This window comes from Haematobia irritans, chromosome 2, assembly GCF_050003625.1.
Source record: "Haematobia irritans isolate KBUSLIRL chromosome 2, ASM5000362v1, whole genome shotgun sequence".
Taxonomy (NCBI): Eukaryota; Metazoa; Arthropoda; class Insecta; order Diptera; family Muscidae; genus Haematobia; species Haematobia irritans.
Window position 1 is genome coordinate 100,640,514 of NC_134398.1, and position 15,269 is coordinate 100,655,782.

The 15,269-nt window shown below is 40.2% G+C and overlaps 1 long non-coding RNA gene across 1 annotated transcript; it reads right to left on the reverse strand.

Annotated features, from left to right (window-relative positions):
- Nucleotides 1–481: 481 nt before the first annotated feature.
- Nucleotides 482–14,931, reverse strand: LOC142223509 (uncharacterized). Its single transcript, XR_012718762.1, has 3 exons — nt 14,778–14,931; nt 680–1,125; nt 482–611 (listed from the first exon to the last, which is right to left on the reverse strand). It is a non-coding gene; the product is annotated as an uncharacterized LOC142223509 (long non-coding RNA).
- Nucleotides 14,932–15,269: the final 338 nt, after the last annotated feature.

Genomic DNA, 15,269 nt, shown 5'->3' on the forward strand with positions numbered 1-15,269 from the left:
AAAAACGTCATTACCAAATCGATTATATCTACCGATTTTTTCGAGACAACTACTCCACGTTTCCGATCAATTTTCCGCATTACTTTTACATTGGCGTGTCATAGGCAGTCAAGTACTTCGCAATTTCCATGACAAGGTAAATGAAAGCATAATGATAGCCCATTACAACGGCATTACCAACGCTTAAGGGCTTCGGATGACGATTATTGAATATTGTGTTTTACTCGGTAATGGGAACGATGGAGTAAACCAGTTTTACTTTCTATTTATAAAAGTAATCTAGAGCTAAGCACCCCTATTTACCACCGGATTCGCCGGTAAACTATAAATATATGATGTATTTTATAGTTTTTTCCTAAAAATATGCAAATAATATTCTAAATAACTATTTTTTTGGTTTTATATATTATAACAATTAATATATATTTGGTAATAATATTTCTATACAATATTTAATACTAGGTAATACTGTTATAACTGGTATATATTTATTCATTACATTTTTATTTTTTTTCACACAAACTTTGCGAAAATGGCGACCCTTGAAGTTTTTGACCGACTAATTTCCGCTATATAATCTTTTTCTGTGTACTCTTCCGTCTTGACATCATCTGAAATAAAAGATTATATATTATTAGTCAATAAATATACAAATAGAAAGTTATATAAGAAATATTACCTGAATCTGGCACATGGCTCCCTGGCTCCCCCTGAATCTGGCGCTTGGAAAGGTGCTAATTAACGCAGGGAAATCGGTCTAAAATTATTTTCTTCCTTACGCGCTAATCGCTTTAAATTTCTGGACGAAAATCCCTCCATATTTCAATTAATTCTTTTCACACTTACCTTTACACATATACACCTAGACCTCGCTTTGCATCGTTTCGTTTTGCGTTGTTTCGAAGTTGCGTCGCTGCTGAATTAGTACTAGTTTTCACTTTGCGTCGTTAGATTTTCGAAGTTGCGTTGTTATCATTGTTATCTGTCTCCAATCTTTGCATGATTTGCCATAGAAACTCATAATTCACTTTGCGTCGTGTTGTTTGGAGCGTATCTGCGACGTAAGGCGAGGTCTAGCTGTATATCTGGAAAGGATGTACAACTCAATACAAAATAATTGATAATCTGGAAAAGAAAAAAAAAAGATGTAAATAAAAATTTATTTATGCCCGAAAAATTTTTCAGAAAACTGAAAAAAACGAACAAACAAAAACCAATGTTGCTTGGAAACGTTGCCTAGCAAATTTTTGAGTTTTTATTCCTAATTACAGACCCCTTACCCAGTAAGTGGAAGTCGTAAGCACTGGTTGTCCCACTACGAACCAACTAGATGACTATGTAATAGCTTTTATTTGTTTAAGTTTTGATGGAATTACATTCTGTTCGATTTTTCAATGCTAAGGTATAAGTAGTAGCATTGTCAACTATATGTGTGTTTACATACAACATACTTACTTAATCTTTCAAATTTCCCAAGAACATAATCGATCTTTTGGTAAGGGGTTTGAATTTTTACCACTGGGTTGTTTATTATTTTGATCTTTTTATCCAAATTCATAACATTGTAAAATTTAACGAATTAAGTGAACATAATAATTTTGAAGAGTGTTACGACTCTAACGTTTTTTTTTTCTTGAAATATATCGGAATTGAAAATATCCACAAATAGAACAAATTTTTATATTAATATAGTAATTATTAGATTATCGTAGGAAATTTATGCTCAAACGCTAATATTATTGTAGTTTCTGAACTTTTCTATTTTCACTAATTTTTCGGTTACATATAAACTATGAATATATACGACATCATTGACTAATATTATTTCGAAAATTAACTTTCAACATAAAATTGTGTTTTGAAATAAAATTATGAATTTTCATGGAATTATTATGAATAACTAAACGTGTTTGAGTTTTTCCTGTATGGTATAGAAGGTTAGGGTACGACAGAATGTGGGTTCATGGAAATTTCTATATTTAATTATCGCCCCAGGAATATGGCAGGAGCGGGTTAAGCGGCGAAGATCTCTCTCCATCTGGGAGATCATTTTATAATAGCACTTTAAAGTCAATAGCTCGCATTTTTTTCTTTCAATCTCATATTTTAACCATAGAGGGGCTTTCTTCTATTTGTATTTTGTGTGAACTATGGCTATATAGGTCCATTTAAAATTAAAGTTCATTTTATTTTGTTGTCAGGGAGTCTATAATAATGTGTGATGTAAATAGCCTGAGATCGGTAATTAGAAGACAAGAATCCCCCCAAATCCCGACTGTTAGCTAGTGTATTAATGGCTCCCGTCGTCTTCTAATATTGAATCTTGATTTTTAGAAAATATATCAAGAATCCCCCCAAATCCCGACTGTTAGCTAGTGTATTAATGGCTCCCGTCGTCTTCTAATATTGAATCTTGATTTTTAGAAAATATAGGGAGTTGCTGAAGGGCAACGTTTGTACCTATCATTGAATATACAGGGTGTGTCACAATGTGTACACACTTTTCTAATATATTCGTCCACTGTACATTACAAATTTGGAAACATTTCGATTACCATATCAAGTTTAGACCGCTGATTTACAGTAAGGGGTAACATAACATCCGATTTCTCGTCAATGGAACATGGTAATTCTGTGGGATCAGATAATGTTGCCTTTAAAGTTTCACAATTGCTATCAGACTCGATTAAATCCAATGAACTAATAAAGTCCGGCACCAGGTGTGCCGAATGCCTTCTAAAAATCAATATATAGACATAGGCAACGAATTTGTTTTCTGGCTGTACCCAGTATAGGTTACTCTATATATATATATGAAAAGGCGGGGAATTAAATAAAATAATTTATCAATGAGGGGGGAAATAAATTAAAACACAATTAAATTTCGGGTTTTAAAAAGATAAATTAAAATTTAATTTATTGGCGGGGGTATTCGTACCTTCGGGTATTTGAGCGAGAGAGTAAGTAAGTGAGCAACTTTCGTTCAATTATATGTCATTTCAATTTTTTCATATTTCGTTATAAATTTCAGGGGTGTATTTTACAATTCATTGTACCTAAAAACTAACAGGGTGCCAACCTGAACATCCCGCCCCCCTTGCAGGAATGCAACATAGGGGCAAGCAGGAGCTAGGGGACAATAAAAAACGAGAATTCAATTTACAATTCAAATGGACATACAAATACAAAAAACATAAATAAATAAATTCAAATTCAGTGGGACCCAGAATGGACGTGAATCACAATAGTAGCCGGCCCTTGACCGGTATTGGGGCTAACTGTGGTGGAGTTGGTCGGATTGTGGCCACAGGTGCATCGTCCACTGATGGTTCTCTGCTGCTGGGTCTCTGGGTTTCGTGCTACCCTCCTGGAGGCATTATTACGGCGCCGAGCATCATCGGAGCGCCTTTGATGGGAGTCACGTTGCGGTGGCTGTCTGATAGCTCTAGGAGCCTTCTTCACCTTTTGGGGTCGACTAGCGACGGTTCTGGGGGGATCTTCGCGCTTCCGCTGGTTCCCAACAAATCTGGGGTGGAGCATTGTGTGGTGCTCACCACAGCACTCCATACACCTTTCCCGACTCCTGCAATCAGTCCTTTTGTGTGACTCCGCCAAGCAATTAAAACAATAGCCGAATTGCATTACGGCTTTACGACGTCTTGCAGGGTCCATAGCTCGGAAACGCGGGCATAGGCGGAGTGCGTGTGGTTGCAGACACACTTTGCATCTCACCTCACCACACTTCTACTTTGGTTGGGCGACGTCCACTTCTACCTCAGGGCGCTCGTTTTTGAGACGACGTGATGGGCCAGACATGTCTGGAAATACGAAAATAAAAGATGGGACAGCACACACACAAAGAAAAGAAATGGTTATTAATTTTGTCCATCAACAGGTAGTAGTACGAGTTTGACAACGGGCCTTGTAATAGTACAATTTCCAACCCTGATGTCAACAACTCGCACTTTGTTGTCGGGGCCTAAGTAGATCTTTTCGATTCTACCTACTTTCCACTCGGGTGGAGGCAAATTATCTTTCCTGATTACCACCAGGTCACCAACGGCAAAATCTCTTTGAGGAAATTTCCACTTATTTCGCTTATGGAGTTCAACGAGATATTCCTCTTTCCACCTTTTGGCGAAAGAGTGAGAAAGGACCTTAAGTTTCTGCCATCTATTCACATAACTTAACGACTCAATTGCCGTGTCGGGCTCCGGTGGGGAGAGAAGGGCAGAACCTATAAGGAAGTGTCCTGGGGTCAAAGGAGCCAAATCGTTTGGATTATCGCTCATAGGACTAAGGGGCCTAGAATTAAGGCATGCCTCGATTCTAGCTAGCATTGTGCTGAACTCTTCAAAAGTAAACTTCTGAGCGTGAGACACTTTCTTAAGATGAGTCTTGAAACTCTTAACTCCTGCCTCCCAAAGACCACCCATATGTGGCGCACCAGGGGGAATAAATTTCCATTCTAATAATTGGAAGGCGTTAAGCGAAATAAGATTTTGCTTCACTTCAGCGAGAAATCGGGCTTGGTCTCTACCAAGAACATTAGAAGCTCCTACAAAAGATGTCCCATTATCCGAAAACATCTTAGAAGGGCAGCCTCTTCGGGAGAAAAATCGGGTGAATGCAGCAATAAAACAATCAGTCGACATGTCATTTGTCGCTTCCAAATGAATTGCCTTAGTCGCAAAGCAGACAAACACAAGCACATATCCCTTAGTGATACGGCAACCTCTACCAATGTAGGTCTTTATATCAAAGGGGCCTGCAAAGTCGACTCCAGTGCATGTAAACGGGCGAGACAGTGTAGTTCTCTCAGGGGGAAGAGCGGCCATAATTTGGTCTACAGTTTTCTTCCGAAACAATACGCATGCACGGCAATTATGGATGATTGTCCTTACGAGATTCTTCACTCTGGGTACCCAAAATTCCAATCTCATTAATCTCAACATTAATGCATTTTCACCATGCACCGTATTCTTGTGAATGTACTCCAGGTACAATCTGGTAAACCGGGCATCATAGGGTAGAATTTTGGGGAATCTCTCGTCATAGGTGAGAGTAGGGGAACGCGCAAGTCTACCATTCATCCGCATAAATCCAACAGAATCTATAAACGGATTGAAATTCAACAGAGGGCTCTTTCGAGATAACTGCGCATTGTTCTCCAGCGCCACATATTCAGGGAAATGTCGACGCTGGCAGAGGACAACAAGACGACCTTTCACAAAGTTGATCTCACCCTGTTCCAAGTTGAAGGATGAATGCGTCTGTGTCGATTTAAACTTCGGGTGTATTCGATGTAAGAATCTGAATACATATGACAAAACTCTCAGGGCTCTGGATAAATCAGAGAAACGGGCCAAAATATCCTCAGGAGGGGATAATTGGTTCAAATTGACTTGAATCGGTTTAGCCTCAAGATTCGTCATGATTCTAAACGTAGATTTTGGCCATTCGGAGCGAGGGCGACATAACCAAGCTGGACCTTTCCACCAAAGGTTATTTGTTAGAAGATCGCGCGCTGAAGAACCTCTCGAGGCTATATCAGCGGGGTTATCGTGTGACAGAACATGATGCCAATTACTAGTACCGATTTTCGTAGAGATGTTAGCTACTCGATTCGCAACAAACGTAGGCCAGTGGCACGGGGGCTTCTGAAGCCACGACAAAACTATCGTCGAATCAGTCCAATAGAATGTCTCAATTTCTGGGAGACTCAGCTCGGAGCGAATAGTCTCAACCATATCAGCCAATAGAGTTGCACCGCAGAGCTCTAAACGGGGCAAGGATTCAACCTTGATTGGCGCTACCTTAGTTCGTGCTGCGAGCAGATGCGTGACATAATCACCAGGGGCGTTTTTAATTCGGACGTATAGTGAAGCCGCATATGCTTTCTCAGAAGCATCACAAAATGCATGAAGCTGAACTTCATGGTCTGGGCTGAAACCAACCCATCGGGGGATCTCTATCCGTTCGATTTCACTATAATCGTCCAAAAACGCAAACCATCTATTCAGAGTCATGGGTTTCAAACATTCGTCCCAATCTGTTTTGTCCTTCCAAATTTGTTGCATTATAATCTTAGCAACTATTATCTTAGGGGCCAGCCAACCTGCTGGATCGAACAATTTAGCTATCTCAGACAAAACGGCTCGTTTGGTGACGGAAGATCTAGTAGGGGCTGAAACCAACTTGAAAAAGAAACATCTTTTCCAGCGTTCCAACGTAAACCCAGGTTAGGTTAGGTTAGGTTAAAGTGGCAGCCCGATTAAGATTCAGGCTCACTTAGACTATTCAGTCCATTGTGATACCACATTAACTAAAAGTACCTATTACATATGGGCACTTCTAGTTTTAACCGCTGAACCTTCTTGATTATTTTTCTTTGTTGAACCAACCAGATTGTTCCAAAAACAGTAGCAGACTGCTTAAGTTAACGTTTTCCAGATCCGCCAGTAATCTGAAGCTATATGCTCCTAAAAGTTGCTTGCGCTTTACACAAAATGCAGGACACTCACACAAGAGGTGTTTAATTGATTCTTTTTCCTCCGCATCATGACAGCTCATACAATAGTCATTATACTTCGCGCCAATAGTTTTTGCAAAATCGCCTATCAGGCAGCGACCCGTTATAGCAGATATCAGGAGTGATATCTGACGTCTCGAGAACATTAGCATATCTAGTGTGCGGTTTAAGTTGAAATGGGGCCATATTTGCTTGGTGTCGTTACAACCCTTGCAATTCTCCCATCGAACATTTGCCATCATAACAGCCTTCTCACGCAGCATGAGCTTGCAGGTAGCTAGGGGCATACCAACAAATTCTAGTTCCCCTGGAATATGTAAGGTAGTCCCTAGCCTTGCCAACTCATCCGCTTCGCAGTTCCCCGGTATGTTCCTATGGCCAGGCACCCATATTAGGTGAATATTGTACTGCTCAGCCATCTCATTGAGAGATTTGCGGCAGTCGATGGCCGTTTTCGAGTTGAGGAACACAGAGTCCAAGGATTTTATTGCAGGTTGACTGTCTGAGTATATATTAATGCCCACATTTTTTGGAACATTACTTCTCAGCCAATTCGCCACCTCTCTTATTGCTAATATTTCAGCCTGAAAAACACTACAGTGATTAGGTAATCTTTTCGCTATTCGAAGTTCCAGATCATTAGAATATACTCCGAACCCCACTTGTCCATCCAATTTGGAGCCATCAGTGTAGAAATCTATATATTCTTTATTCCCCGGGGTCTGTGTGCACCACGCCTCACTGTTGGGGATTAGAGTCTCAAACTTTTTGTCGAAAAGTGGACTCGCCAAAGTGTAATCCACTACGTTAGGCACATCTGGCATTGTTTTGAGGACAGAACTGTGACCGTAACCTTTTTCCGACCACAGCGATAGTTCGCGCAACCGCACAACCGTTGTTGCAGCTGACTGTTTGGCCAAAATGTCTAAAGGCAATAGATGCAGCACGACATTAAGGGAATTTGTTCCTGTCTTGCTGAATGCGCCTGAAATACACAAACACGCCATACGCTGAACTTTATCTAAACAAGTCGGTTTCTGAAGTGCCGGCCACCAGACTACAACACCATATAGCATTATAGGTCTAACCACTGCCGTGTATAGCCAATGCACAATTTTTGGTTTCAGTCCCCACTTTTTTCCTATTGCCTTTTTGCACGAGTACAAAGCTACAGTTGCCTTTCTCGCCCTTTCTTCAATATTAAGCTTAAAGTTCAGCTTCCTGTCCAAAATAACGCCAAGGTATTTTGCACATTCACCAAAGGGAATTTCAATACCCCCTAAGGAAATAGGCCTAACCGTGGGAGTTTTGCGATCGTTGCAGTACATGACTAATTCTGTCTTTGCAGGATTTACCCCAAGACCATTGTCTTTCGCCCATTTCTCAGTCATCCGGAGGGCCCTCTGAATAATATCTCTGATTGTGGATGGGAATTTTCCCCTGACTGCCAGAGCCACATCATCTGCGTATGCCACCACTTTTATCCTTTCTTTTTCTAGAGTAACCAGAAGGCTATTTATAGCAACATTCCAAAGAAGAGGTGATAGGACTCCTCCTTGGGGAGTGCCTCTGTTCACATACCTTTGTATGTTTGCTTGTCCTAGTGTGGCTGAAATACGTCTCTTCATTAGCAGTTCGTCTAACAGCCTGAGTATACATGGATCAACATTCAGAGTTGTCAGTCCATTTAATATCGAGCTCGGATGGACATTATTGAACGCCCCTTCGATGTCTAGAAACGCCACGATTGTGTATTCTTTGACAGATAGTGAGCTTTCAATAAAGCTGACTAGTTCATGTAGTGCGGTCTCAGTAGACCTGCCCTTCGAGTATGCATGCTGTCGTTTCGAGAACAAACTTGAATCGATGCTAGTTCTAAGATAAATATCTATCATCCTCTCCAGAGTCTTAAGTAGGAATGAGGATAAGCTGATTGGTCGGAAATCCTTCGCCCTCGAGTGAGAGGCTTTTCCCGCTTTAGGTATGAAAACGACTTTTGTTTCCCTCCACTTTCCTGGGATATATGATAAGTTGATACATCCTTTATATATCACCGACAACCAGGGGATAATTTTGTCAGTTACAGCTTGTAACTCCGCCGGAGTAATTCCATCAGGTCCAGGGGATTTGAATGGTCCAAAGCTATTTAGCGCCCATCTTATTCTAGTTTCCGATACAATTTCCTCGACAGGAAACGACCGCTGAGCAACTGTGGCACCGCCAGTACATGGTTCAACCGTCTGATTTCCAGGAAAATGTGTGTCCAATAGTACCTCCAGCGTCTCCTTACTGGACGTTGTCCAATTGTCCTCCGATGTTTTAATGAAACCTGGAGCGGAGTTGGTGGATGCTAGAACCTTCCGTAGTCTGGAAGCCTCGGACGTATTCTCAATACTGCTGCAGTAAGCATTCCAAGAGTTATGCTGAGCCTTTCTCAGTTCTCGCTTGTATCCTCTCAGATTCTTCTTGTAAGCGTCCCAGTCCTCAGGGGCTCTGGTGGACTTTGCCTTGTTAAAGAGCTTCCTGCAGGATTTCCTCATATTACTTAATTCCGTAGACCACCATGGTGGTCGATGTTTCCCCCTTGGCTTTCCTCTAGGGCATGCAGCTTTCAGTGAGATGTTGAAGGCCTTAGTAATCCGCTCCACTGCGTGTTCGATATCTTGCACATTTCTCATATTTGTCTCTGTTATTTCCGGTATCATCATATTGAACGATTCCCTATACCTATTCCAGTCAGCTTTCCTAACATTTGGCGGAAATATGATCTTGGTGATATGAACATCAAATTTGAAACTGATGTAGCGATGATCTGAGAAGCTGTGTTCACTTAAAACCTGCCACTCAGATATCATTTCATTTAGTTCTTGCGAGGCCAAGGTGATGTCCAAAACCTCTTGCCTGTTTTTAGTGACAAAGGTTGGGACATCTCCCTTGTTGCAAACTACCAGATTAGTACGCAAAATAAACTCTATTAGCGACTCTCCCCTTGCATTAGTATCACTACTTCCCCATATACTATGATGTGCATTCGCATCGCATCCCATAATGAGTTTCGCCAGTGACTCCTCCACTAAGGTCTTAACGGCATATGGAGGCATCTCCCTGTCATGTCCCATGTAGACCGAAGATACCCAATATTTGCATTTGGCTATTTCTAAACTTGCAACGACAGTGTCTGTATTGCACATTGAGGGAAGCAGAAACAAATTGAGCTCGTTTTTAGCAATTATACAGGCTCGATTTACATCATTACCAGTATACTGCAATAGTTTGAACCCCGGAGTACTTAATTCGCATATTTTGTTTTTGTAAACATATGGTTCTTGAATAAGAACTATATCTATGTCCCCTTTCATCAGGAGAACTTTTAAGGCAGCACATGCAGCCTTACAATGATGAAGATTTATCTGGAGGATCCGTAGGACCATCGAGATTTTCAACAACCGTCACATCAGCCGCTTCGATCGAGTCATCAAGAATGTCCTCTTCAGAGATATCGGTGACTCTCGCAATAACCATAGGTTCGACTTTGGTGAGTTCTGAGGCAATAGAAGCCTCCTCACGCATACGGTATCTATCCATGTCTTCAACTTTGGTATCTCCCTCGACTTCGCAAGAGGATCCGCTTACTTCTGATTCAGACAGAGGCTTGTCCATTTCTGAATCCTTTAGCTGATCGTTTTTATACACCTTCATTTGGATATAATGAAAGCCATAACATACACGGCCCTGGGACTTTGCCAGATGTGGCAAAGACTGAGTGTTCAGTATAAACACTGCATGCCGTCTTGGTCCATCCACTTCATCCAAACGGCCAACCTTCCAATCAGCTGTTGGAAGATCTGGATTGCATCGTTTCAGTCTATTTAAAATAGATTCAGGGTCAGAAGGGTTTGCAGGTATCCAGGCATGTGCTCTAGGTCTAGCCGGTATGTCTTTCTTCTCGACTAACTCTAGAGCAGCTCCTTCCCAAACTTCACCAATTAGTATCAGAGCAGCTTTAAAACATTCTATAGACCTCTGGTCCTCAAATGCGACTAGCTTAAATCGTCCTTGATACCAACCAGCCTCTTGGTGTCGAGGATCTGGGCCGGGAAACTTTTCCAGTACCTGTGAGTAGACGACAGATAGAGCATTCTCAATTTCCCCCCATTTTTGCTTTGGAACCATACCGTCCAATGCTCCTTTATTAATGATAGCCATCACAAGGCTATCTTTAGCAACTGAGGCAAACGATCTTTGATCCCTTTTGGAGGATGGCAGCTCATCCGGCGATCGTTCCCTTTTTCCAGTCTCAAGAATTCCTTGAGCCCATTTTAAGGAATCGCTTTGTTTAGCCGACAACGTGCTTGGGTCGACTGATCCTAACTTCTTTAGGATAAACAAAGCATTTCTGCGTTCCTTGAATCTCTTTCGTGAGGGATTACCTCCTTTTGATGTCGTTACCTTAGAAAAAGTTCGACTTGTCAGTGTGTCGCCACCTGTCGACCCGTCTACAGGTCGACTAATTGGGCCTAACTCTTGGTCATTGCCCAGATTTATAACTCCAGTCGATACCCGTCCACTGGGCCCTGAAGTTAGCAACCCAGTGGATGACTTGGAATTTCGCTGCATGGTGGCTTAATATCCCACCACACTTGAAATTCGTAGTAGGTACCTATTACTATGAGTTTATCCGCTATTGAAAAAACACGTCCGTTCCGTTCGACGGTTGAATAGGAATATTCCCCCCGTAAACCCAGAGTCTTGGCGGTACTTTCATTGGAAATATTCAAAAAGTCATTATCCAATAAATATTCGGGGGGTAAATCTAACAAAAGACCCTGCACATTAGAAGTCCATTTTCTTAGATTAAACCCAGCAGAACCTAGAACTTCCATAAGTTCATCACGGCTCTTCATGGCATCATCTAAACTGTGAGCTCCTGCCAAAATGTCATCGACATACATCTGCGAACGTATTATCTCCGCAGCAGTCGGGAATTCACCCTCGACGTCATCAGCAAGTCTAAGTAGGGTCCGAATAGCAAGATATGGGGCACAGTTCACACCAAATGTGACCGTGTTCAATTCGAAATCTTGGATTATATCATCAGGGGCTAGACGGAAAACAATTCGCTGATATGACGCCTGATCGGGATGAATCAGAATTTGCCTATACATCTTCTCGATGTCGGCATTGAAGACAAATCTAAATAATCTCCATCGGAGAATCAAAACAATTAGATTTGCTTGTAGAACGGGTCCAGTATACAATACGTTATTAAGACTAACGCCATTAGAAGTGACACTGGAAGCATTAAACACCACACGTAATTTAGTGGTGGCGCTGTCAGGCTTGAAAACAGCGTGATGGGGTAAATAATACACAGTATTAGAAGAATTTACCTTATTCTCATCAATCATGGTCATATGTCCCAAATCAGCGTACTCTTGTAGTACCCTGTCATACTGAATCTTCAGCTCGGGATTTCTCATTAACCGCGACTCATTTCGCTTAAATTGAGAAATGGCATTATTCCGGGACAAACCAAGTTGCAAATCTTTGGGGTATTCACGCTTAAAAGGCAGTGAAACAACATATCGACCATTATCATTACGATAAGTCGTTCGTAGGTATAATTCCTCACACCATCTATCCTCTTCTGACATAGTGCATACTTTCGGTACATCTTCGATTTCCCAAAACCTAGAAAGTTGATCATTCAACTCTATGTGGCTGTAAAATGATACCACCGACTGTAGGGGCTTGGTTTGGGAGACTTTGCCAGTCACGATCCAACCGAAAACTGATTTCTGGGCAATAAGATCACCATTAGGGTGCTTATGAACATCAGTATGCATTATCCGAGAATATATATCACCACCCAGTAAAAGGTCCATATGAGAACACTTTAGATCACACATCGTGACTTCGGGCAGATCTACATCTAGTAGCTGTGACAATGAATAAGTAGGAATATCGGCAAAGCAAGTTTCTTTTGCAACTTTCGGGAAATAAAAGTTGCTTGCGAGGCAGGATCGATCAATGCTCTAGCAGAACACTTCACGCCATGACAACACAAATCTACCACAGTAGTTCCCAAAAGAACTGTAGAAAACTGTGATGTGTCCATAGTAGTTGCAAAAGTTTGCAACGAACGGGCAGCCTCTGATGTAGAAGGAACATCGTCAGAAGCTGATCGGGCTGGATTTCCCATATCGCGGGTGATTCCAGGTCGTGAGCTCGAATCTCGACTTACTTGTGCTGAGGATTCCCTTCTATGCAAGTGAGAATGATGTTTTTGTTTGCAGAAGAAACATATATTTAAGCTCTTACAATTGCTAAAAGTGTGCGACGAAGCTAGACAATTTGTGCAACATTTGAGTCGCTTGACGGTTTCGAATCGATTGTTAACCGACATTTGAAGAAATTCTTCGAATAATCGTAGGGGATGCGATTCGGAACAAAGAGGACATTTCTGCTGAGAATTAGATGGTATAATCGTAGAGAAGCTCTTAAAACTTCTATTACCATTATTATTAGTAATTGACTTTCTCTTTGGGCTAGTAGGTTTTCTTACATAACTCGGACCAGAAGACGTCGAAATATTATGGGCGCCTTTAATGTCAAAGACGGACTCAAGGGTCTGATACCGAGCAGTCAAAAACTTATCCATTGTTTCCCATTTAGGTAGGTCAGAACTTGACCCTTGAGATTGCTCCCAATGTCCTAGGGTAACTTCAGGAAGACGGGTGGAACATATGAAAACAAATATAACGTCCCAATTCTTCGTATCAATGCCCAAAAGAGACAAATTAGTTATGCAGTCGCTCATAGTACGCTGCAATTGCTTAATAGAGGGGCCAGATTCCTTTAAAACGGGTGCAAGATTGAATAAAATCTTGAGTTGGGCGTTTACAAGAACCCTTTTGTTCTCATAACGATCGACTAAATTTTTCCAAGCCATCTGAAAACCCTCATTAGTAATCGGACATGTTTTGATAATATCGCGGGCTTCACCTTCCGTCTTTTGCATCAGATAATACATTTTCTGAATATTACTGATATGTTCATTATCTTTATATAGGGCAGAGAACATGTCTCGGAACGTAGGCCAAGATTTATAATCACCAGAAAAAATCTCAGTATCACAAGGGGGAAGGTGAATTGGAAGGGATGAACTAGAAGACTTCTTCTTCGCATTGAGCTTTTCAATTAAAGACTCAATAAGGGCTAGTCCACGCACATACGTCTTATATGTTGCGATATATTTTGCCTTAACTTTGGCAATATCATCACTAGAACCCATAGTGTCACACAATTCCTCATAAATTTCACGGAAATTCTCCCAAAGTCGAATAATTTCCTGTTTATGAATGTTGAGGCTGTGGACGGTGTGATCATCCTCCTTGAGCGAAGTCACGAACATATCCAAATCAATTAAGCGGTCTGCGCTTTTAATCAAATTCTTTATATCAGACATTATTATTTTCAATAAAATTCAAATTTCGAGTAAAAAGTTTAATTTGGTATGAAAACGGGGTTGCAGAACTCAATTCCAACAACAAACGTAAATAGGGTTCAAAAAAATTCAAAAAAGTTATGATTTTTTTTTATTATTGGCAATAAACAAATATTTAATGCCTTTGAATATTTTTCGTAAATTAAAAAATATTTCAATTTTGGTCATACCAACACCACTGTGCAACAAAACTACGTATTAGTATACGATACAATGTGCAAGAATCAAAAATATTTCAAACGGGTGAAACTACGGGGTTAGTTCGATATCAATTTAATTTATTATACAAAATAGTCACAATTGCCTCTTACTTGCAATATTTTTCAATAATTAATTAATTAAAATCATTAATTTTAATATTTGTTTTTCAATGTAAAATAATTTTCAAAATTATTTAATGAACAACTTTTGTTCCTATCGAGCCCACTGTGCAATGTTCAGTTACAACTCACTCGAACATGTAATGCAACCTGTGTACAATTGAATGCAACACACACGTATGTACGTATAACAGTCAACCACACTACTGGATATGAGAGACGGGAGTGGGGGTAATAAAGCAAGCTGTTGGTTTTGTTTGGTTGTTAGAAACCAAAGCTTATGGGCAAATGAAACACAACAACAACACACAGGCAAAGGAAAGAGTGACTTTGTATTTATTATTTCGTTTATTTCTTTTGTTATTCTTGCACTTTTGTTTACTTTATTTTCACCACTAATAAATGTCAACAACCTTACCTTGGTATGATGAATATTATAGGGGAAAACAATGGTGATAGCCAATAATTTAGGGGGTAAAAAATACCAAAATAACCAATCGATTTTCGGGCTCTAAAAAGAGAAGCTCAATGATAAATTATTTTATTTTAAATCTCGGGCGGTTTTATCCGGTTCGAAGGACCAATGAAAAGGCGGGGAATTAAATAAAATAATTTATCAATGAGGGGGGAAATAAATTAAAACACAATTAAATTTCGGGGTTTAAAAAGATAAATTAAAATTTAATTTATTGGGGGGGGTATTCGTACCTTCGGGTATTTGAGCGAGAGAGTAAGTAAGTGAGCAACTTTCGTTCAATTATATGTCATTTCAATTTTTTCATATTTCGTTATAAATTTCAGGGGTGTATTTTACAATTCATTGTACCTAAAAACTAACAGGGTGCCAACCTGAACAATATATATATATATATATATATATATATATATATATATATATATATATATATAT